The sequence below is a fragment of the Polistes dominula genome, unplaced genomic scaffold, assembly GCF_049000335.1.
Source record: "Polistes dominula isolate Pdom_NZ unplaced genomic scaffold, Pdom_raw_medaka contig_21, whole genome shotgun sequence".
Lineage (NCBI taxonomy): Eukaryota > Metazoa > Arthropoda > Insecta > Hymenoptera > Vespidae > Polistes > Polistes dominula.
The window spans coordinates 425,018-447,725 of NW_028301061.1; the positions used below are offsets into that span (position 1 = coordinate 425,018).

The 22,708-nt window shown below is 33.0% G+C and overlaps 1 protein-coding gene across 9 annotated transcripts in view; it reads left to right on the forward strand.

Moving 5' to 3' along the window:
- Prosap (SH3 and multiple ankyrin repeat domains prosap) overlaps positions 1-22,708 on the forward strand; it is a 101,324-nt gene that overhangs the window by 20,601 nt on the left and 58,015 nt on the right. For 8 of the 9 annotated variants that reach the window (XM_015328605.2, XM_015328603.2, XM_015328608.2 and 5 more), the window contains exon 2: positions 13,634-13,696. The exons of the other annotated variant lie outside the window; for it this stretch is intronic. The gene's annotated coding sequence lies outside the window, so the exon portion shown is untranslated. The remainder of the gene's footprint in view (positions 1-13,633; positions 13,697-22,708) is intronic. 9 annotated transcript variants of the gene reach the window in all.

Genomic DNA, 22,708 nt, shown 5'->3' on the forward strand with positions numbered 1-22,708 from the left:
GTAACGATTTTACGCTCATGTTCCAGTCCTTTTCTGTATTCATCACATCGCGTCCAGTCAATGAACCGTGATTCGATATTGGCTGCTAAGTGTAACTCGATAGTACGATCAACGTGTCTTTCTCTCTCTCTCTCTCTCTCTCTCTCTCTCTCTCTCTCTCTCTTTCTCTCATGAGACTGCAGTTTCCGTTACATAATATCACGGAGTCTGTGCTGTGGTTAACTTTTAGTTTAAAAATCAAATCAATGTGGAAAATTAATCATGAAATTAATGAAATAACATTCGCATCATTTTTTAATATCAAATATCATTTAATATGCAACAAGGTTTTCTTTTTTTTTTTTTTCTTTTTGGAAAAACTGATCGTTCAAACTAACCAACCACCATTGCTAAAGTCTTTTTAGAAGAAATAAAAAAAAAAAAATAAAACTGGTAGTAGGAAGAAGCTTTTTCTTTTTTTTTGTAATTGTTTAATATTCTTTGAAATTCTTTAGAAAATCCCTTTGAAATTACTTTTGCTTTTCTATTAGAAAAACAACACCATAGACCCCATCACTCGTTTTCCCTGAAGTGTCCTAGTAAAAGCTTTTTAACTATTTATTTTTCTTCTTATAACTTTCATTCTATCTCGAACGGTTCTAATTGAAATTCTATGTTGACAATTTATAGTCATAGTGTGCTTACGAATATTTCTTTTTTCTTCTTCTTCTTCTTGCTTTTTTTTTTTTCATTTTTCAATCAAAATAATTTCAATGAAAATTAATCAAACACACTTCGTCGTTTCACATCTTCGTTGTGTCTCGTTGCATTCATCTTTGCTCAATCGTTCGTTGCAAATATCTTTTTCTCTTTGCTTTCTTTCTTTGTTTATAATAAAAATAAATAATAAAATCATTTTGTATTTATTTTTTTCAATTTCTTTTCATAATCTCGAGAGAGGAGAACAGTACGTCATCATCATGGTCGTCAATCTTGGCTTCTTCCAATGATTCCAAAGATTCATTTCCAATACACACACAAACACATTCGTTCATTCGATTTAGGAGGTGCCACTACGTTACAAAAACACCATAAATATTGTTTATTCTCGTATTTAATAAGGTGTGATGTGTCGTAGTGGTATTTTCTATTTCGTTCTAACTTCATGCGAAGATTTATTACGGAGAGAGAGAGATCATTTTTCGTCTTCTTCTTTTTTTCGAGGATCGATGAAGAATATTCGATGGATCGAATTTACCTGATCGAATATCATCAGATATCTTTAAGTTTATCATTGATTATTCTTTATTTGTATTATTTAGATTATATATTTTAAAAATATATTATAATTTATATATCGTAAGTTTGTAAATGTAATATACAGGGTGATGGGGGTAGTGGTGGTACAAGTGAGAAGGGGGTGATTCTACATAAAAAAATAAATCGTGCGTGCACTTGATCATGTCTCGTTAGAACGAACCTACGAGCTTTTCAGAAATACCCTACGAACTATTTCAGAAATATCCATCCTACGAACTTTTCAGAAATATCCACCCTACGAAGCCTCAAACGAAAAATTTCTATTCTATATTTCCGATGTATTTTTTCATGTAAAATCACCCCTTTTCGTTTGTACCACCAGTTACCTCTCACCCTGTATATTTAATTAGATTTGTATAGATAATGTTTGTACTATATTATTTTAATAGAAATATTACAATTTAATTAACAAATTAATTATACACATCTCTTGATAGTTCTAATTTTAATTATTGTTAAATGAACCAATTTGATTATGTATTTGTAATTGAATATTTTTAAAATGTTTTAAATATCTTTTGTTATTTGTTAATATTTTTCAAACGTATTTAAATAAAAATATACAACAAAATTTTTTTTTTTTTTTTTTTTTTTTCTAATGAAATATCAAAAATCAAATTTGTTTTGGATTAATAAGAAGGTAGTCGTCGTCGTCTTGATAAAAGTGTGAGAGAGAAGAAACCGCAAGAATTTCAAGGAACTATTACGTGAATTAGATTTCATTCTACGGTTCGTTTCCTTCTCGTACGTGGTGGTCATCGGATTTATGAGATTCTTCAGAATATAGGACATAGGCGGTTGACCGTAAAGATACATAGATTACATCGTTACATGCTGGACAGAAGATGAAGATGAAAAAGAAGAAGAAGGAGGAGGAGGAGGAGGAGGAGGATGCTGTGCCAACTCAACAACGTCAATTGGAACTTGCACAAATTTTAATAAAATCTTCCCTCAAACATCTCAATCATTTCTCTAGAAAACATTTTCATCGTCAAATAATTTTTTTCAGTAAATTTATTTCATATTCTTTGTAGTTTTTACAATTTAACAAAAACAATAGTAATTTCAGTGTGTTACAGAAATTAATAATAGTAAAGAAATAATAAGTAATAACAATAACACAATTTTAGAATTATCTGTTACTATTCGCAAGAATAATGAAATAGCTACAATAACCATCATCATCATCTACAAATAGAAATAGGAAATATTGAAATAAAAGTAATATCAATAATAGTAACATAAGAATATAAAACAAAGTGATGATATCGATACAAAAAAAAAAAAAAAAAATATAAAAGTTAGGAAAATATATACAAAGAAAATGTAAGAAAAGTTTTGGAGAATCTTAAAGGAAGAAAATAGAGAAGATACAAATGTGGTAGGGGGGTGGATGGGTGGGTGGTTGAGGAGATGTATAAAAGGGAGAGAAAGACTGTTACGTCCTTGAGACTCGTATAGTGGTTTCCCCCGATAAGAAAGTTCTCTCTCTTTCTTTCCCTTTTTTTTTTACATTTACCACTCTTGACTCGTAAAATTGCATAGCGTGGGTCGTCGTAGTCGTTGTAGTCGTCGTCGTAGTCGTCGTAGTCGTCGTAGTCGTTTCCTTCGAGATCCTCGTACGCGTGCGTAGAAATCCACTAGCGTGGGTAGTCCTTGCCCTTCTCCCATTTGATCCCCCCCTTTTATCCCCCCCCCCTTTTATCCCCCTCTTTTACTCTCTTTACCTTAGTACAGATCTGGTCGCCATAAATCCGTTCTCCGTGTGTTCGATTAACACGTCCAGATTTTCTCTTTCTTTCTCTTTTTCTCTTTGTCTCCTGGATAATTTTTCCTCGTGCAATGTTTGACTTTTTTTATTCACTTTTTTTTTTTTGCATTCACCCTTTTGCCTTCGACCTATCAAGGACTCACTGATAAGAGGGTACCTTTAATTTATTCCGTTCGCGTACACAGGAGATTATCTTTTATACTTTTGTGCGTTTTGCTATGCACTTTTTTTTTTGAAATACCATTGGCGTAGGTCTTCGAATTTTCTCTCATAGATCGAATAATATATGGGTTTTGAATATTGACACATCTATGTTTCATTTTATTTTAACAAATTGTAAATTTAACCCTTAAAGTGCACAATGGGGTGTTTGACATTAAAATAAATTTGAGATCTCTCGAAAACGGTACTGAAAATGGGTTATTTGTCTAGTGCCATTTAGTGTTCATTCAGATGGGTATTAAAACCTATTCTATTTTCAAAAAGATGTGTCAAACTAATTTTTAAAAAATTGCGAGGTTTAAATAATTAAATAGCAGCTTCAGGAAGACGTTGGGGGTGTCAAACACCCACAGTGGTGCACTTTAACTAACTTTTACCAAGTGTGCACTTTAAGGGTTAAAGTCGTTCAAAAAAAAAAAAAAAAATTAAGATTCTTCTTGGAATGGGATTAGCTTAAATCTCAAGGATGAGAAGTATTTTCTTTCAAACGAATGCACCATGCACCAATGGTAAAAAAATATCTTTCTGAATGGAAGTAGTTAAATATCGTAATTGAAAGTGAAAAAAATATATAGATGATTTATTTATCATCTAGTTTTAAATCGCAGAATCTATTTTATGGGGTTTAAACGAACGAGTATGACGACTCGTTGAAGATATAAAAAAAAACAAAAACAAAAAAAAAGAAATTTTATATCTTTCTGGGTTATATCGTTATTTGTTATTGCCATGAAGCCGAGCATGAGAGAGAGAGAGAGAGAGAGAAAAAGAGAGACGGTTATTTCAAAGTGGCAAAGGAGGAGAAGGAGGAGGAGGAGGAGGAGGAGGATTTAATAGCCCACTTCGAAGCACGCGACTAGAAAGCTACCAAGCATTGAATCCCTTCTAACATAAATCGAACCTTCGCTCCCTGCTGTTGTGAACCTTTATACGATATACCTTTTTATTATTTTCATACGTTGCAACTACCTTCCAAAGGATTTTTTGTTTTTTTTGTTTTCGTACGTACTTGTAATAAATAAATAGGCGTGTCGATTTGTTGATAAAGATCTTTTTGAAAAGGAAACCATCCCTCCCTCTAGGTTTGTTATCCAAAATTACGTATGTATATGGAAATGAATGTTCAAAGATAATAAAAGAGTTGTTGTTGTTGTTGTTTTTCCCCCATAGAGGTTTGAAACGTCTCATCACCTATGTCCTCGTCTGGTTGGTTCTGTTTAAATGCTTTGAAATTGGATGGCAAGTTGTACAGGTATTTGCGCTTTCGCACACACTTTCTTCGTAGTGTGATGACCCACTCACTGAGAAGTGAAGTGAATCGAGCGAGACGACGAGATTCCACGAAAGGGAACGTGATCGAAAGAGAGAAAGAAAGAAAGAAAGTGAGAGAGAGAGAGAGAATGTTCTTCGATTATAAAATCACCTTGTTTGTAATTATAATCAAACACACGATATTAAAACCTTCAAGTAATATTTTCAAAATATACGTTTCAACTTATTTTTGTTCTTTACTAATTTGTTTCAATTACAATCAAATACAATAACTTTTGTTTTATCCTGTATAATAAATAAATGTGGTGTGACGTTAGAAAAGGTGGGACGTTAAAAGACTAGTTCGTAAATGATTCAACGAATCCTAGATAGGTTGAGAGAGTAGGTGATGAATATATTGTTGGTAGGAATAGGATTTCGTTGTGTTGAGCTTGAGAACAAAATAATGTTCATGTGGGTAAAGAGGGAGATACGCCTACGTATATCTGAGTCTGTTCAAATGGGTGACACATTTGTTAACCGATTGAAAAATCATTGGGATATTGCGTTCACGTAAGAGGAGACTTCAAGAAAAGAAGGAGGAGGAGGAGGAGGAGGAGGAGGAGCCTAATTGCGTAAAGTGAAATTTTGCCCTGAGGTGTGTGTAAGTATAGTCACAGATGTATGTAAAGTTGTACAACGTACGGTTATGTGTTCGCTTTCAATTTTATTTTTGTATTTTCTTTTTTTTTTTTTTTTTTTTTAAGTGGAAGAAACAGATAATATAAAAGTTTTGAAATGATTTAATTAGAATCCCACGTGTGTTGAAATAAAAAAAAAATTAAATATCATTTTCAATGTTACAAATTTCAAATTACAAATTCTAATGACGTGTGTGTGTGTGTGTTACATTAAGAATTGATACATTTATCATCGATTGACGAAGAGAGAGAGAAAGAAAATCTTTTGAAAGTAGAACGCGACAGCCGTTTAATTTCTATGTAAATTATGATGTAAATGAGTAGTAGTAGTAGTCCCTTTAAAGTTATCATCCTCTTCGCATCTCTTTGGTATAACGCATCATTTATTATAAAGTATCCATCGGACTTGTGTCATGTTGTATACACGTTACAAGTGTTGATCCATTTGTCGGCATGGTTCTGTCTTCAAAAGATATTTTTGTTGTTGTTAATATTATAAAACGAAGGAATATATTGGTAATATAAATCTGTTAGAAATCTTATCGAATTAACAGAGATAATCATGACTCTTTGTTAATAAACTGAAATAATTCGCAATAAATTGAGATATAAACTATCATCCTATCTTTCAAGTTGAATGAAACTGCACACATTGTGCAAAATTTGATTAAAATCGGTTCACTAATTTAGGTGTCCATTGCGGACAAACAACGTCACACGTAATTTATATATATTTAAGAAGAAGATGTCAGTGTCCCTAGTCCACGCCTATAGATCAGGTATGTACTTACCATAACTCAACGCCCCATGTAATTCTCGTACATACACACACACACACACACATACATATCTTTAATATCTTAACAACGAATCAACATTAATTAGGATCCATTGGCATTATTTTACTTCGATCGAACATAAAAGAGAGAGAGAGACACACAAAGTTTCTTCCTTAAAGAAAATAGTTTTTTTTTTTTTTAATTGATTATCAACAATCCGGAAATAAACGATGATAGAAGATTAGATAGGAAAGAATACGTTAGTCTAATGGTTGTTAAAGCTACCAGGTGATCTTACCATCTATGATCTAAACACTTTCGTTCATGAGATAACACGTGGATCACGTATGGATCATCGGTGATCAAGATCATGGCTAGGAATAGTTCGTGTTTCAAGTTCTCATGATCATGCCGGAACAGTCACACGTATTTACGTATCACGTGTTTTATGTATTACATTTCAATAGTAAATCTGCAACTATTTAACTAGGTGTGTGTAGTGTGTGTGTGTGTGTTTCTGAGAAGATTAACTTGAATCGATTAGGTTCTTCTTTCAACGTTGAATAAAAAGATTATTTGAAATTGATCTTAAACGATTGACGATGTTTATTAATGTGTTTTAACGTTAATGGAAATATTATTTAAATTTTTCTTCCTATCTTCTGTTCAATCCTTCATTTAAACAATGTTTGTAAGTTATTACAAAATATTCAACAAAATATCCGTAAATTTAGTGTTAAAAGGGAATTTGGGTACTTACGTATTAACGTCACTGCAAATAAAATTCCGCTAATGCGCCAATAAAGAGCAATCTTGTTGTTTGCACACAGGAACCGTCAAGGTTGCGTCAGGGTTGCGTCAATTTATAATGCTACGAAAATGCGTATTTAGAGAAAATAGGGACAATATAGAATAGGCAAAGAAAATAGAGACTATTTTGAATCTATGTTAAATTCTATATTGGCCCATTTTCCAACGAAATCCGATTAACTACTTTGTATAAATAAAATTTTTTGATTTTAAATAAAGTTTTTTATTCTATGATTTGTCGCAATAGTTTAAAGTGTAGATTAGTGCATTAGCGGAATTTTTGCTACGGTTGTGTTAATACACAAGTACCAAGGAATTTTATTAGGTGAGATACAATGTCGTTAGAAATAATAAAAATAGTTAATAATAATTTGTAAAATATATAATATATAAAATAATTGAACGGTGTGTATTTGTGTGTGTGTGTGTGTATGTGTAGTCGAGTGAAAGGTGTAGAGACGATTAAAATTCTCTGTTCGATAGAAGTCGTGTTCCTCTATCGTCTATACGCGTTATTACGCATATCGGAAGACAGATGCACGAGAGATAAGAACCTCGTGAGTTGGGTCTAAAGAAAATAGTTGTGTTGAGATTAATAGTCTCCAGAACGAGACTCAAGAACGAGATAGAAAAGGATAGAGAAATCTATACGAAGAAGAAGAAGAAAAAGAAGAAGAGGAGGAAGGACAGGGTTCCCAACACTTTCACCGAATACTACATGTAACAATCTTGCTAATTGCTTTCACGTATGTAGTTTTTTTTTTTTTTTTTTTCAATTAATCTCTTCCATCTCGCACAAGGTATATTGTCAATTAAAAAAAAAAAAGAAAAAGTCAAATGCGGAAGAAGTTGGCATCTTCATTTTAAACATCCTCTCATCTCTCTTTCTTCCTATATTTCTCTCTCGATTTATTTCATTAAGGAATTAACTTTGTTTTTTTTTTTTTCTTGTAAAGAGTGAGAGTACATATAACAGAAATATTATTTATAATAAATAGATAAAGTTTGCAAAGTAATATAAATAATATTTAATAATACTCTCTCAATACATTAATTAATTATTATTTTATTATTTTAAAACATTAATGTTTTATATTACATATGAATTTAAACCTCGACAGTTGTCATTGCGTAGGAGTGATACAAAAAATTACGTTAGAATGAAAGAAATATTAAAATTACAGCGTTATGATGTTCAATTTTATTAAATAGATGAATTATTTACGTTATACACATGCGCGACATTCGAAAAGTTACATAAACAACATTGAATAAAAGAATTTTGACAGAGGACAACGGGCCAGTTTGAAGGAGAATATCGAGGAAGACGGTACTCCGATCATATACTAGGTGTTTTTAAACAACAATACACATTCCTTTCGATTATTTAACAATTATTTAATCATTCTAATACACTCTTCTTACATTACAGGTAAATTTCACTAGCAATGAAATAATTAAATTTAGAATTGAAAAAACAAAATGATAAAATCCGAATGTAATTAGTTAAATTCATTAATTTTGTTTTTTAATAGAAACGTTTTCTAGTTGTAGTGTGTGTTTTTTATATTTAATTTAAAAAAACTTCGTCATAAAATTGAGTGGGTTAACAAACAACAAGAGAATGTAATTTTGTTAATTATTAAATAAATATAACATATTATTCCAAATTTTGTTATTACAATAAAGTAAGCTTTATATATCTTTTAAGAGAGAGTATGCTATTAAATCTAAAATAAACCTAGCTCTCTCTCTCCCTCTCTCTCTCTTTTTCTCAAAGATGTAAAAGAGAATACTCATCCTCGACTACTCTTCGTATAAACACGAGCGTTAGCACGATTATTTATTATCCTCTTTAACGAGAACTTTACACAGATCGTTGAGCGATGCTTCGGGAGGACAAAAGTATCGATTTTGCATCTGTACTGGCAGAAGAAGAGAAGAAGAGGAGGAAGAGGAAGTGGAGGAGGAGGAGGAAGAGGTGGAGGTAAACGTTGGTCGACGTAAAAAAGGGAGGAAAAAAAATATATATATATATATAAAAACGATAACAACCCCTCCAGTAATAACACGGCTAGTTCAGATAAAATCACATTCGTGCGAACGAGATAACAAAGATATATATATACATTACATTTGTTCTCTCTCATCTTTTTATTTTGTATTTTTGTTCTTTTCCCATGGTGATTCATGATTACAGATATATACGACTATCCACACTATCTTTAAGATTTAATCGGCAATTAGTGGGAAAGATTAGAAAGATTAATGGAAATAAATTTGTTTGTTGGATAAAAATAAAAAAAGAAAAACAGGGGAATTTAGCTTTTTGTTTCTTAGTAATTAGATTAAAAAAAAAAAAAAAACTAGGTGTGACAAAGACATAATTATCTCTCTCTCTCTCTCTCTCTTTCTCTCTTTTGATAGATTATTGTCTTGTTAGGTGTGGTGAGGGTTTCGATTGACACGTATTGCTGACACTGACAATGTGTCGCGTACCTTGAAAAATGTCAAGTGCATGTGTCATGGTGTGAATCGAAGAGAGTTGAATCGTTTATCTTTGTCTATCTATCTTTCTTTCTTTCTCTCACTTTTACTCATCGATCGGCACCTTCTTAGAATTCTTAGGTGCACACTGAAAGGTGCTTCCTCTCTCTCTCTCTCTCTCTCTCTCTCTCTCTGCTACTACTACCTTTGGAAAGACAATAGTCTCTTCTTCTTCTTGTTCTTCTTATTCTTCTTCTTTTTCTTCTACTACTACGACTCCTACTATTCCCTCTACTTCTTCTTCTTCTTCTTCTTCTTCTTCTTCCTCTTCTTATTTATCTTCATGTGTAGATAGATACCGCTTCGGTAAATGGTTCAAGGCCGATCTACTAACGCGTACTATACTCTATAGTCTACTATCTCGTGTATCTATTTATCGATGTTAATTAAATACTTGAAGAACGGTGCACGAGAGCGTAACACGTTCGACATACTTCTATTATATATTATCCATCATCCATATATGTGTATATATTATTTTATTCCCATATTGTATAATCTTTATATATTGTATTTCGATAAATAATTATTTTTATTTTTGTACGTGTGCATACACAGGATGAAGATAAAATTGAGATATGCGATTACAGCTTTACAACGGGACTGTCATCTTCTTTAATATATGTTTGTCCGCAATGGACTTTTAAACTGTTGAACCGATTTTAATCAAATTTTACACACTTTGTGCAGTTTCATCCAACTTGAAAAATAGGAGGATAGTTTATATCTCAATTTATAATCGCAATATTATTTTATTGTCAATTATTTGATTGTGAACCACAGCAACGAGTGACGGGGCGCACCCCTAGTATTTTAATATAACATTTTTTGTATGGTTATTTAAAAGATTTGTACGCAACCAATCAATGGATATCAATTTGTTTGAATAATTATTATATAAAAGTGACTTTTATCTCACCCCGTATATATATATATATATTTTCAAATGATTACATTTTTAGTGATGAAGATAAAAAAGAGAAAAGCAAAGTAAGAAGAGATATTAAATCGAAAATACTTTATGGGATACAACATCATGAAGGTTCGATAATACGAATCGTTTTTGTCCCGTACGAGGGTGCAATCATGGTGTAACCTTTAATATAATCCAACCGACTCGGCCGTTTCATGACCTTCGACGGCCATCCACCGACAATGATTAACCATCTGCCGTCTGCACAAAGTATCAAGCTATTGTTGTACATCTCTTCGCGATAATATTAACAAAACACGTCCTTCGCTGTATATTTATCTCTCACCCCTCTTCCACCCTTAAACCCAACTCTCAACTCACCCTATTCTCTCTCTATCCTCCTTCTCATATGTTTTTTTTTATTATTATATTTTTTTTAATATAAAATTTACCTCAACAACTTTCTTCCACTTCATTTGATATTATCATCCTACGAAGGATAAGAGAACAACCTGCATCAGGGTTTAAAGTTCTTCAAGTAATTGAGCCATTAAAGAGTTCTCTCTACGATAGATTTGTTAACGTCTTGGGTACTTCACTTTTCACGTATAATACCAACGTTAGAAATCTTAATATATTGCCAGGGATATAAAGATTAACTCATGTTTCCTTCGTGAATCCATATAATTTCTACGTGTCTACCTGTATACGTTTATGGAAGTTTTATCTTCTCTCTGTGTGTGTGTGTGTATATATATATATGCATGTGGTACGATGATGGTACACCATTTCGCTGCTCGAGGCTCTATTGTTGCGTACGATATATATATGTATACGTAAGGATCGTAAAATGCAATAATAAGAATAACAACAATGATAGTGTGTCAGAGTATGTAACGGGCTCGATGTGAAACCTTTTTGGCCTTGGTTGGTATTAGTTGGACTTTGATTTTTATTCCACCTTCTTTTTTTTCACATTTTTTTTCTTCTATTTATAAAATTAATAATAATAAAACCCCCTGCGGTCCTGGGGAGAATAAGAATAAGCCGCAGTAGTCCCTGCTTGTCGTAAAAGGCGACTAAAAGGGAACCCTTTTATAAAAAAAAGGGTGAAAAAAAATATACCTCCGTAATTAATATTAATAATTTATTTTTATTTATATCAATATATTTTACATAGAATAAAAGTTTGTAGAGATGCATAGTGATTAATATATCTTAATATATATAAATTATGTGTCACGTTGTTTGTCCGAAATGGACTTCTAAATTAGTGAACCGATTTTAATCAAATTTTACACATTGTGTACAGTTTTATCCAACTTGAAAGATAGAATAGTTTATATAATTCTAATAGCTGGCGGTATAAGGTAATTCGTTGACTTAAATACGTGTGCATCGGACTGATTGTGAGGCACCCCCTAGTTACATATAAAATGCTTTTAAAGTAGTTTCCTATGATGTTGATATAGAGATAAACTTGGAAAAAGGAAACGTAGTATAATTGTTTCGTGATAAGCACTAAATTATCTTGTACGTTAATATATACACGCATATACATGTAAAGAAAATGCAATTGTGGTTGAGTATATTACGTGTTTCCAGTCACGCACGATCTCGGAAAGTGTTACGTGTATGTTGTATGTTTACTTCGAAGTTATGGTATATATTTTTTTTTTTTTGAACTATGATTAAAACGATTACTGCATCGTCATTTTAACGATTACGACGGATGATTAATTTCCTCAAAATTGAATATTACATCACTAATGTTGTTATTACACGAAAGGGAGTTCAATTACAATTGAAATAATATTTTATGCGTACAATGACAAAATAATTTGTTGTTGTTTTTGTTTTTTTTTAAATCTTTGTAAAAACAAGATAATAAAGGTTTGCGCCAATAGTCAATTATTTTCGAATGAAATTCAAAAGGTAAAGGTAAAGGTAAACCAGAACAACGTTCCTTCTCATTCATTGACAAAACTTTTCTTCTTCCCTTATCGATTTTTAAAATACAATGGAGCCAATGATGTGTCAAGTCTCGCACGTTTTTAACGCGAAGAAAGAAGCTTTGGAAAGCAAAAAAAAAAAAAAAGAAAAGAAAAGAAAAGGGCATACCTTTTTTTCTATAGGCAAAGACCCTAATTACGTTTACCCCTTTTTCTCGTTTTGTTGTTGGTTTTCTTTTCTTTTCTTTTCTTTTCTTTTCTTTTCTTTTGCAAAAGAATTTAAGCGTTTACTCAGAAACGAAAACGAAAAATTCAATCTGTTTCGTATTCGAAACATTTATCTTATTTTGTCTCTGTCTCTGTGCGTGTGTGTGTAGCTTTTGTTAAGTATAAAAAATAATTTTCTAGGCAACACAAAGCTGCCCTTTCTTTATATAGTTGAATCCTAATGATCGTAACAGATATAATCGATGCTAAATCTCTTTTATTTTTATTTTTGAAAGAACCAAAAAGGGAGGACGATTTTCTGCACGATTTTTCGTCGAATTAATGTCAGAAACACCTGTATACATATATATATGTCTATGTCTATGTGTGTGTGTGTGTGGTCCTTTTCAGCACGCACGAATTTGCTCAGACACGTTGTGTATATCCATTTTGAAAAAGAGAAGAATTAAACAACTGATTTATTTCACGTAATAATAATTAAATAATAAATGTGTGTGTATTATTTATAAAAGGTAGCTCACGTGAAACCAAAGTTGAACAATGTTTGGTCAAATATTTTAATGTTGGTTAAGAAAACTTGGAAACACCGAGTGTTGTTTACCTTAGTGCCATTAACGTTGTTAGACGACGTTTACTCGGACCTTACTCGTGATGAAAGTTAGCCCTTTGCAGTAACACTAACGTAACACAAGAGTTTGTAAGGTAATATTGTGTGTCTTTCTCTGTAATCAGCTTGGGCTGTGGCACCAGTAAACGGATTAGAATGAAAACATGCTTGCAAGCTTTTACTATGGTAACAACCATGTATTTGATATATATACACACACACACACACATATGGGAATAAATCCTGATAGAGTATACATGGCTTCTTCTCACATATACACCTAAAACTTAGATCAATTATTTGTTCTATTGAATATTGAAATTTATTCATTAAAAAAAAAAAAAGAAAAAACTGATTAATTCAACAAATTTGAAACTGTACACGCGTCGTGTGTATATAAAATTTTTTTACAGAAGGGGTGGAGGGGAGGGGGAGGGGGAGATACTTCATTGCCGATAAAGTTTAACGGTAAAATTAAAAGTAAAAAAAAAAGAAGAAGAAATAAAAAGAAAGAAGAAATAAAACTGGGAGTTGGTTTTTTTCATTGTTGCAGATGCTGCAGTCTGACAGAGTACGTTCCTCTGCATCTGGGCGGCAAGATTGCACTCCGATTATGGTGAGTTAAATCCCCCCCTTCTTGAAATAAATTATTTATGTGATGGTTCGAACGTTTCTCGAACGTTTCTCTCGAATGTTTCTTCTCTCGAATCGTACGTACGTACGATATTCGATTTATCTCGATCACGTATCTTCGACGTTTTTCTATAAATTCCAAATTCTACTCCAACCCTCCCGCCCCCGCTCCCGCCACCCCTTAAAAAAGAAACCCTGCAGGTAGAGAAATGTTTGAAAAAAAAAAACAAAAAAAAACAAATGCAAATTATTAAATGTTCATCTTTGTCAATTGGTTTTTTTTGTGTTCTTTTTTTTTTTTAGAAAAGGGTTCGTTGGTTTCCGGTTTCAAACTGTTTCGCCCTAGGCATTCCTATCATTCTCGACGTTCCTACGATTCTTGACTTTTCGATTTGTATCCCTTATTGCAATAGCCAGTTTTACCCTTAGAAAAAGTTAGAAGGGGGGATTCTTTTGATCTCGAGACAAAAGCAAAGTCCTTACGAACGATAACACCGAAAGCATGCCGTTGCTTAGCAACACGGAACCATCCTCCTAGGACCACCACACACATCATCACCCTTACCAATTATAGACCTTTTTTTTTTGTCATGATCAAGTGTTTTTTTTTCTTCTATCCCTCTTTTTATTTTTTTTTCTTCTTCTGTTATGTCTTCCAATAGAGACGTGGATTTTATTGCTCAGTCGGTTTTTAACTAATTTAGTGCAGAATCCAAATAGATTTTCTTTTTCTAGGATTTAATGATAGTGGGTGGTGGGAGGAAGGAATATATTAATGTCAGTCTTCTTGGTGATGCCGTCTTAACCATTTACTTAAACTACTAGAATTAGTAACTACTGGAAGTAGGTCTTATTTGTCTTTTGTCTGAATCCCTAAAATTGTGCTTTGCTTGTCTTCCACTCGAACTACTGGGAATAGTTTCATTACGTGGTCTAGTTCTATCGTTGCAAAACATTTTACACATTTTTGTCAAACATCAATTGACCTTTTTAAAAATTGTTATTTTGTTCTTAAGACTGTATTACAAATTTCAATTGAATTTTTTTACACACAACGATTAATAATAATAATAATAATTGTTCATCGTAATTATTAATTACTGGCATTAGGAACTCAAAAGTTCATCAACCCACAATTGTTCCCGTCCCTGAGCGCGATCCTTCCATTCATGGTCTTCATATCCTATTTCTTTCAGGTCCCTTTTAATATTATCCACCCATCTAAGTATTTTTCATCGTAATAATACCATGAAAAAAAGTGTGAATGAAGTAGCAGTAAAAACATGGCACCACCACCAACCACTACTCGACAGACGACACGTCGTTTAAGAAAATGGTACAAAATGTTCATTTTCATGGTATATTTTAACGGACAAATAATCTTCTTCGGGATTTTGAAATTTATCGAATGATAGAATACACTCGTGCTTTTTTGTACTAATTAACGAGAATGAACGAGTGAATGAGTATGAAAGAGAAATAAAATAACGATCTTTTACGGTATTTGACTATCCAGTAAAAGTAGTATATAATTTACGATTCATTTGAAACAACCCCCTTCCTTTCTGTTTTACCATCGTCCACCAAGCGTGTGCTATACTTCATTACCATGGATAATTCGCAGCTGTGTGGAGTCAAATTTTTTTTCCTACTAACATTTTGGTATTATCTTTTTGTAAACGTCACAGGTGACACATACGGCATCTACCTATAAACGCCTTCGCGTGTGATAATCCGGCATGGTGTAATTTATTGCCACCTTGTTATTGCACACATACACACACACACACACACATACATGTAGGTTTTCTTTCTTTTATGTATTTCACGTTTGAATACCAGTATTATTATTTATCGCTATTCACTCACGTACCGATCGTTTTGATCAGGCCACTTAATAGACCGTACAACGCGGAGAATCGTTAAATCAGCTGGCGGCTACTTTAAAATCCCATTGGAGGATAATAATGAAGTGTCAAATGTGCTTTACTATCATCCCCCCTTGTGTCGTTTGCCATTAACTTCTATCATGGATACACAAATTATTATTATTATACGATATTATTAAACTATTAATATTAATCATTTGCATTGTAAAAACCATTTTGTTGAATTTTTTACACACTTACCTACGTAAGAAAAATAATAGTAAATTTTGATCTAGTGCAAATGATTAAATAACAATATCATATGTTATTACAAAAATTGTCTAGCAATTGATTGAGAGATATGACAATTATTGATAATAATAATCTAAAAAAACCAATGTAATATTTAAAGTACTTGAATAATAATATTCTAATAAAATGAAACTGAAGTCTCAGGGTTCCTCGCATTCTTCCATGACTCAACGACTTGGAATTTCACGACACGCGATATACCAGAGCTCCGGTACGGAACAACCGGCAGTTTATTAACGTGGTGGTGGTGGTGGTGGTGGTGGTGGTGGTGATGGTGATGGTGTGTACCGTACCGGTAACTCTCTCGTTGCATTAGAAATCTTTTCCCTTCCCTCTCTTTTTACTCTTTAATGTAAGATACACAAGATAGAATGAGATAGAGATAGATGGCTTATTAATGCTATTGGGCGAGGACGAACCTTACGTACTTTATGCTCTAAGTTTAACGTGATATAAATTAAAAGATGAGATATATGACTTGAATAAATTAACGTAAACACGTATATAAGAAAAAGAGAGAAAAGAGAGAGAGAGAGAGAGAGAGAGAGAGAGAGAGAGATATGTATCTTTTCATGGTATATGATTAAACTTTGACCGTAGAACCGTTCGATGAATTTTTTTAAAACTTTTTTTATTTCATATTCGAGAATATTTTAATAATAATAATAATAATAATAATATAATATCCGTATTAATATCACGCAACAAATGTTAGATAATAAAATGATTTTTTGTTGTTGTTGGATGATGATAAAAGAAAAAAGAAAAAGGTAAGCAAGCAAGCAAGCACAAGTATGGGGAAATATTTGCGAGGCATGTTTCGTTGAAGGCATCTCGTTGGTTTGTACCGAACGTAGTTGTACGTATTATATACCTCCTAACGTCGGACAAAACCGGTCCTTTATAATTACAGAGTGTGTGCCGAGGCATCGCCATTCGCCAGAATAGAAGGGTACATACCCTGGATCACTAAATTCGCAGCGCCAACAGTTTTATTTAATCTTTTTAGTATAGTTAGTAGTAGTAGTAGTAGTAGTAGTAGTAGTCCAGAACCAGAACCAGAACCAGAACCAGAACCAGAACCAGAATCAGACCAAGAGTTGTTCTATCTCTCTCTTTCTCTCTCTCTTTTTGAACAACGTTCATTCTCCGATCTCTCGTTTATCTACTTAATCTTATACTTTCATCGAGAATCATCACGTATATATTCCAGGGCTTGTTTTATAATGATTTACTGGATATCGATATCGATCCATCCATCGATTAATTGTTTATCTCAAATACCGCTTATAAAATATATTTTTTTGTTTTCAGATGGGTCTACTGATCACTACGTGATCAATTATTATTAAATCCAAATCGTTTTACGGTCATCTCAATTGATCCATATATTGGTCATGTGTTCTTCTTGTTCTTCTTTTTTCTTTTATTTGTTTATCGATCAGTTGTATTCGATCGACAATTATGATAATAAATTATTGATAAGTAATAAATAAATGGTTAAAAAAAAAAAATGGACAAGTTTATTAATAGTAATTTATAGTCGTGCTTGGTGTATAATATCAAACGATGATGCACGAATTGGTCCGAACAACCGATCTTCTTCGCGTTTATCTTCCTATAGAATTCGATCGTTTCTTCTCTTTTTTTTTGTTTTTTTTTTTTTTATTTTTTTTATTCGTATAACCTTCTTAGGCCAACTTCGAGAACAACAACAGGCAAGTGTAGTTGGAATATATCCATCCCATGGATCAAAAGACTCCAGACCCGCCTAACTTATTAGTCATAATGACCGTTCGTTGTCTGGAATCAACGATTTTGCCGCCCTGTAACTGTCAGAAATTTGTAGGGCCGAATAAAAAAGGGACTGACCTATTATCCTGCTTCTGAATTTTTATCAACTGTTATTCATTATATTTCATTCATTTTTCATTTGATCTTTTATTTGTATTTAGACATTTTGATATAATAATTTATTTTATATTTAAATGTTTGACAACAGATTGTCGAGTTAACAATTTCATTTGTTAAAATGTTGTTTTGAAAATTGTTTGTTAGTTATTTAGTGAATAAAGTGAGACGACGACGACGACGACGACGACGACGACGACGATGTGTGGGGCATGTATGCTCGAGGCATAGTACAGCATATCGCATTTAATTAGCCACCATATGTGGCAATTAATTAAGAATTTCTCGCGTTATTGATGGTTTCACCCGAGGTGTCCATTAGTCGTTCGAACGCCAGTGTTCGCCATTTTCGTAGCCTTCGTCGTTTTGCATACAAGAATATCTTACTGATTTACGACACTGAATGAGTAACGGAGAAAGATAATGTGTAATAAAGGAAAGAAAGAAAGAGATAGATGGAAGGAAGGAAGGAAGGAAGGAAAAAAGGGGGAGAGAAAGTAATTCATAAATTAAAAAGCAAAAAAAGAAATAATTTATTATTATACTAATATTATTGACAAATTATAATTGAATGATTATTACGTATATCTTTGTTTGTAGTCAAATTAAATGAGGGGGATTCAGAACAAACGGTAATCTTTATATATATAATTCTTCTGTGCGTGTATATGTCACTGAACTCCTTTTAAACGGCTAGACCGATTTTAATGAAATTTTGTGTGTGTCTTAAGGTGGATTCAATAATGGTTTATAAATTGTTGTGCAAAAAGTTTATAGGTTGAAGTTAGTCGTGGTGGGGCACCCCAATTATTAATAGAAATTATTTCAAATAGCATGGTTGAGATTTGGATGAAAGAAAGATTGTTGTTGTTTGTTTTTTTTTTTTTGTGTTGGGAAGATTACGCGAGTATGTCCGAAGGAAAGAGGTTCGGGTAGTAGAGTAAAATTCCATTGCGATCGAGAAGTTGCGCATACCGTTGCTCTCTCGCACGATAACCGGTAATAGGCTGGACGTACGGCGGTAACAGTAACAGTATAACTGACCTACAGACTGCCGTCAGCAGCAGCAGCAGCAGCAGCAGCAACAGCAGCAGCACCAATATCCAGTACCCAGCACCCAGCATCCAGCACCCAGCAGTACTACTACCACCATAGCATACCTGGATGCTCCGTGAAACGAACGGAGTGTACACGCGAGAAACGCCAGGGAAATTTACGTTCGGTGCAATCGACCGATAATGCGAATCGTGGAATTCTCGATTGGAGTTACACTATAACCCATTATGCATATATATATATGTCTGTATATAACGTATATGTAAATATGTGGAACGTTTTAAGTATACGAGTAAAAGACGAGTTATAGTTCACCCTGTTTGAGTTATGACCGATGATTGGTCATAGATTAAATACGTCGATCTTATTTTTGTTGTTATTGTTTGTTTTTGTTTCTTTTGTTAAAGAGAATGTCATATTTATGACAAATTTAAAAATATGTTTAACGGTAAATGGTTTATAGTTGACCGTAGGGAAAATCTTTCGAATAATAATCAGATTTTTGTTGTTTTTGGTTCAACTGAACAATTATATAACATTTCGAGTTAACTAACAGTACCACAACTTAGAAATAATATCTCCGAGTACGGTGATTTATCGTTAGAGAACACGATTAACCGTACCACCGATCTTCTTCTTCTTCTTTTTTTTGTTATTATATTGTGTTCGAAAAATCATTTTAATATTTGTTGTTGTTGTTGTTGTTGTTGTCCAGAAAAATTCTCTCAACTTTAAACTAACGGTAAAATATCGTGGTAAATATATCTCGTAAGGAACTCTAATGGGCAACAATTTATTAGAAGTGAACTCGATTATAAACTATGTCGATTTCGTATACGCTAACTAAGAATGAGATTTTTCTGTTGAAATTTTTTTTTTTTTGAAACTAACGGTATATTCTCATACAGATATACGATTAATTTAAAATTACATTTTACTCGATAAACCATATATCGATTTTTTTCTTTTAACAAATTTCCAAAGAGGTAATTCGTATGAAGAAAAAATCTCGAACGTAAAACTGAAAAACATGGAAAAAGTATCCATGGTGTTTTTTAATAGCAATTTATTAGAATAAAACTCGTTAGCCCTTAGCCCTTGTAACAGTCAACGATCGATTCATTTATGTAGATTTACTACCGTCACTATCCATTTACCAACACGAACAACCTAATTATTTACTCGAGCATGTCGAGGAGGTAGTAGTAGTAGTAGTAGTAGTAGGTTAGCTTTTGATCTCCCTGAATTCTGTAATTCACACTTCCCTTTTCAAACAATGAAGATAAAGCTCGAAAGCTTTTTGGTTTGTATATATGTTGCCAAGTTGCACGATACTTCTAAGAGAGTATTTGTTAGGTTTCCTTACTCGTAAGCTCAGTCGAATGCCTGCAATAATTGCGTTCTTCGCAATTGGAATTGTATAAAAGGAGACTATGTGGAGTCTCCACTCCAATCGTTCCATTTGTGGAACGCACACACTCCCTTTCTCTCTCTCTCTTTTTAACTATTTATCTTTATCTATTCTATTCTACGTTCTTTTTCTCGAACGGACTTTTGCAATTACCACGAGTTTCTGTTTGCTTCAAATTGATGTGCATTGTGTTTGAACAGAAACTTCTAATACGTCTAAATTCATTACTTGCAATTAGAAAATATATTTCTCTTATAATTTCTCAGCCGAAAATTTTATAGATCTATTATAAAGATCTTGATCGAATAGAAATAGGAAAAAAATATATATATGAGTTTGCGTGTATTAATGGCGAGCATGAGGTAACGGGGATTGTATGTAATCTACTACAATCGACTAGGATGCCAGAGAAAATACCGTGGGACTGATTCGAGCTAACTGATCGAAGGATAAGAAAAAGCATACACATAGATAGTAGTAAATATATAAATGTATTACTTATATACATATGTATTATACTATATACACCAACAACTTCCTAGATAAGTTAGTTTCCTGTTATTTTTATTGAAATGAAGGAAAATTCAAATAAATTTATTCTTCAAGTTTACTCACATCGGAGAAAGAAAACTCAAGTCAAATTATAGTTTCATTTTTTATATTCAGTAATTATTTATTTCTTATACAATGCAAATGTCTTCCTACTTTTTGAAAAAAAAAAAAAAAAACAAAAAGTAATATTGTCTCTCGTATTGAATTTTTTTGCCTGCCAAGTTGTTGGAGGGATAAGAAAAAGGTGTTATGTTCTTTTCTCATTAAAGTATGCATTCCGCATACTACGGTACGTGACATAATCGACAGGACACGCGTGTACAATAGTGCTATTGTTCGTGAACAATGTAATACATCAAGAAGAGGAGGTTCGAAGTGGAAAATTCAACATCACTTTTCTTCTATCCCATCGATTGAATTTGAGGACGTTGACTTACTCTCTCTCTCTCTCTCTCTCTCTCTCTCTCTCTCTCTCCCTCTTTTTCTACTTTTATTTCTATTTCTTTTTTTATTCGTAAAAACTATTTCCTAAGATTCTTTTGTTATCTTTCGATCGATTATACGATTGGTCGTCGTGTCCCAGTGGTCGAAGATTTGTAAGATAATTTTGTTTTGTTTTGTTTTCTTCTTTTAAGATTTTTATCGTCGAATGAATTTCTGGGTTGAGAGTTTCTCTTCGAGTCTTTTCAAAGGGGGGGGGGGGAGGGAAAGAAGGGGACACATGTATTTTATTTGTAAAGTTTCCGAGATTTCCCTTGGGTTCTTGAATGACCTAGATAAATCGTTGAATCTTCTCCAGGGATTCCATCTTTCATACTAAAAGAGAAAGAGAGAGAGAGAGAGAGAGATAGAAAGGATGAGAGGGAATGAAAAGGGTGGAGAAGATCAGACGATTTGTTGCAATTACATACCTGATGGTTCACACTTACCTAGACTACTACATACATATGCATAGAAAGATAGTAGGACATCAAAGCACGATATTGGAAGCTTGCCTAAAGCTTACCCAAAGGAGTATGAATGTTCTATAGGGTGTAAGAAAATAAAAGAAACGATACCAGCATAAGATCTAACTTCATATATATACTAGGGGTGCCCTGCCACGTGTTTCTGTGGCTCACAATTAAATAGTTCGCGATTAATAAAATAATATTGCGATTATAAATTGAGATATAAACTATTCCTATCTCTCAAGTTGGATGAAACTGCATATAGTGTGCAAAATTTGATTAAAATCGGTTCAATAGTTTAGGAGTCCATTGTGGACAAATAACGTGACACGTAATTTATATATTTTTGTATTTTAAATTTCTAGCTTAACATGAAATATAAAATCGAGCAATTAAATATTATCATAGATAATTGTATTATTATTATTATTATGATGATGATCATCGTTACAACTGACAATGAGTTTAACCTATCGTCGAGTAGTTCCGGTTTTGTTCACTCTGAAGAACGTGAGTATCTTCTTCTCGGAGTTTCAATTAGATTTGGTCATAATAATGCTTGGTCTGGATGAGGTTTGATGACCCTTAGGACCCCAGAAGAGGAGAAGATATCTACCCCGAAGGGTCCAGGCCTTTTCCTTCCACCTTCGTGATACCGAGTTGTTAGTCACGGTGTTTCCGGGTTGCAGGACGAGATTCTTTCTAGCGATCACGACGTGTCACGCCATTGCTCTCATCTCTCTCTCTCTCTCTCTCTCTCTCTCTCTCTCTTTCTCTTTCTCTTTCTCTTTCTCACTCGGTTTTTTTCATTGCACTGGTATACAGTCATCTATTTTAAACGACCATGTTCTACGGTCGCCTCGGGTTGATTTCTCAGCAATGTGAGGGAGAGAGAGAAGGGGACTGGTTGCTACAATTACAAGTGCAATCCTTTT